Source organism: Suricata suricatta, chromosome 7, assembly GCF_006229205.1.
Source record: "Suricata suricatta isolate VVHF042 chromosome 7, meerkat_22Aug2017_6uvM2_HiC, whole genome shotgun sequence".
Lineage (NCBI taxonomy): Eukaryota > Metazoa > Chordata > Mammalia > Carnivora > Herpestidae > Suricata > Suricata suricatta.
In genome coordinates this window covers 55265657-55268822 of record NC_043706.1, presented here as the reverse complement: position 1 = coordinate 55268822, position 3166 = coordinate 55265657, and the positions used below count along the sequence as shown (strand labels likewise).

At 43.0% G+C, this 3166-nt stretch overlaps 1 protein-coding gene across 3 annotated transcripts in view; it reads right to left on the bottom strand.

The window, feature by feature from the left end:
• Nucleotides 1-3166, bottom strand: part of PTP4A1 (protein tyrosine phosphatase 4A1) — an 8499-nt gene that overhangs the window by 4682 nt on the left and 651 nt on the right. Inside the window, exons 1-2 of one of the 3 annotated variants that reach the window (XM_029943793.1) lie at nucleotides 2785-3014; nucleotides 1-401 (exon numbers count right to left, since the gene is read on the bottom strand). The gene's annotated coding sequence lies outside the window, so the exon portion shown is untranslated. Of the gene's footprint in view, nucleotides 402-2784; nucleotides 3015-3166 lie in introns of those variants that run through there. The other 2 variants (XM_029943791.1, XM_029943792.1) reach the window with 2 other exon arrangements.

Below are 3166 nucleotides of genomic sequence, written 5' to 3'. Positions count from 1 at the left end.
TTTAAAAATTGAATGCAAAAATGATGCAAAGAAACTGAGTCTACTTCGATATACTCCACTTGAAATTCTCAGTGCTTTGAGTATGAAGTTGGGAGTAATGGGAAATGAAATGAACCTCCTAACAAGAAGCAGCAATTCTTCAATCCAGTAATACTGAGGCAATAGAAAGGAAGTGCACTGAGGTTTACCCCATCCAGGTCAGAACTCTTGTAAAATGCTCTGTGGATTTCAATTCAACACTTCTGTGTCCAGGTTAACCGCTCTTACGGGGGCTTCTTGGTGGAGTAGTAATGAATTTCTACAGTTCACTTGTCTGCATAGAGGTCGTGCTGTGCCTGGCAGTAATCTCCACTGCCCTTCAGAAACTCCATAAATGTGTGACCAAGAACACCACAGAACTGCTGTTTAAAAGAAAAAAAGAGAGAGAGAGAAAAAGTTGTTTTCCAATTCAAAGAATTACATTACACTTTTGCAATATTTAAGTGCACAACTATTTTCAAATACATGCCCAGACCACCTCTTCACTTTTTAAACTACAAAAATACAAGGGTGATTACAGATTAAAAAGCAATAACCATAAAACAAGCATTCACAAGTAGATTACTGACCTAAACCCAGATCCCTCAAAGAATACCACTGTTACCTTGGGTCAGTATCACTTACACATATTCTTCATTAATTATTCATGTTAAATAGTTATTGGCCTTATACTTTTATAAGTTCTATCTACGAACAACTTTCTATATATTTCTTGAACTAATGAAATATTTTTACAAACTGTAAACTTCATGAAAACTTTGGAAGCTGTGAGTTCCATCATAATTTACTCACTCCTCTAAATATTCAACCAATTATTATTTGTTTTAACTTTTATTTTGTGATCTCTACAACCACTGTGGGGCTCGAACTTCCAGGCCTAAGATCAAAAGTCCCACATTCAACTGACTGAGCCAGCTGGGCACCCCTCAACCAACGTGTTCTTTAAGAGGAAAAACAAACTAGTTTTCCAATTCTTCCAGGTACACGATCTCATTTGATCTTTAGCAATCTAATAATTTATAATTCTCTTTCAACAGATTTTCCTTATGAGTCTTTGAAAGTCAATCGACTTGTTCTATATGAAGTATCGTTAAGTATATATATTAAAAAAAAAAAGGCTTGTGTTTGCATGTGTGCTTAGGAGTAAAGAGAGAAATAAGAAAAACTCATAGGTTAACAAGAACACTTCATGCCAGGCACTGCCCCCAAACACTTTATATATATTTTCAAAGGCAAATTAGCAAATAAAATAAAGTCTTTTAATAATAATTCATTTTTTTGTCAAAACAAAAAAACTAGCCTCAGAAGTCATTTCTTACAAGGTTGTCCCAGAAGAAAGAGGACTTTCGTTATTCCAAATTTGTTTAAACAAGCCCTCAGAAGTGATTCCTTCATCTATTTGCTAGCTAGGTTAAAACATTAGTGACTACCATTAAGGACTTTGCTCTACTGTAGCAAACAGACTGCAGTAGTCTGAAAAATAATTTCAATTACAAATGTACCTAAAATCCTAGATATTATTTCCTTAGAATTAAAAAAAAAGTGAATTCTGGCAGCTTTTCCATGACACGCAAGGAATTTAAGAATTTTTGTAAAATGTTAAGTGCAACAACTGGTGTAGCTCAGTATTCTGATTTTCAGATACTCTTTTGTCAACTGAAAGCAAATATATGAGAAAGACATATTTCACATGACAATTTCCACATTTAACAGCTAAAATTCTTGTTAAAGCTGAGTCTGTACACATCTCTACATGTAAGCAAGTTTCATCAGGAAGCAAAGAAAGGAACAGAAATAATTCACTTAGTGGAGCCATCCAGTGGCTGGAGGGGAACTTCCACCAAAAGAGCAGTGACCACAAGTACCTAACATCTTTCCTTTCTAAGACATTTCCTCATTACCAATTTCCTCTCCACAGGAAAAACTGTCCACAATAGGCTGCTCAGAAATACCAAGGAATTACTTCCTCCTCCCACCTAGCAGTGCATACAATCACAATAATACACACAGAGGAAAGAAAGCAATTTCTGGGCAGAAGCTTAAGTTGGTCTGTCAGATTGCAGAGTCAAAGCGATTAATCTGCATAACTACTTTGTCCAATAGTTCATTGGAAAATCTGTTTTCACATCTACTTACACTTTAGGTAGTGCACCTAGTACAGAGCATATGTGAAATGCTGCTTTACTCTTGGGAATATTTTACTCTTTGCTTTTGAACTGATTTACTGCCATCAAACAAATTCATATAAAAAGAGTAACAGGAAGCATTGCCTCAGAATCTGGATCCCAAGCAGGTCAACGGTTCCAGCTACAGTGCAAATAACAACTTAATACTCTTGGAATGGTAGAAGGCTTCCACCGAAAGAAGATAAACCTCAGAATTCTGGCTCTGGTTGCCTGTTGCCACGAGCCAAAGGCAGGCAACAACACATTACACGAAGGATTTCAGGAACAGTTCTAAATAGTCCCCGATTAAAAGGCGCCATCCAGGGCCCCGAAGATTGGCAGAGAAAGTGCACTCTGGTGCCCGGACATGGACTCCTTTGCTTCAGTGCAACAGTAGTCCTGGCAGTTTCCAAGGCGCTCAGACCCAGACCATTTCTCCACCGCCTAGTCCCGGAGAAAGGACAAGACTCGACTTGTTCCCATTATCCAGAGCCCGAAGTGGGGCGTTAAATCCGGAACAGCTCGAATTACCAGGTGGAGACCAAGGGCGCAGGGCGGGGCAGGGAGTCGGCGTCCTCACCTAGCAGAGCCTCGCTCTGTCCCCCAGGAGGATGCAGCTCGGGGGAAGCCCCGAGGGCCGAGGCCCGCCCGCGGCGCCCCTCTCCGCGCCGCAATCACGGGTTCGCGCCGCGCCTGCAGTCAGGCGCGGACGCCGAGGCCATTTTGTCTGGGGCGCCGGTCGGGCGGCGGAGCACAGGGGTGGCCGCACCGGGCTCCTGTCCCGCGCCGGCTCCCGAGCCCGGAGACCTCCCGGCTGAGACCGTTATCAGCCTCGCCGGCCGCCCCGCCTACCCCACGCCCGCCCCGTCCTGGTGGCGACCCTGCCGCCGCGCCCTCCCCGTATCCGGCTCCGCAGTGACACGCGCAGCCCTTGCCCCACCCCGGGGCCACGTCTCCCGCTT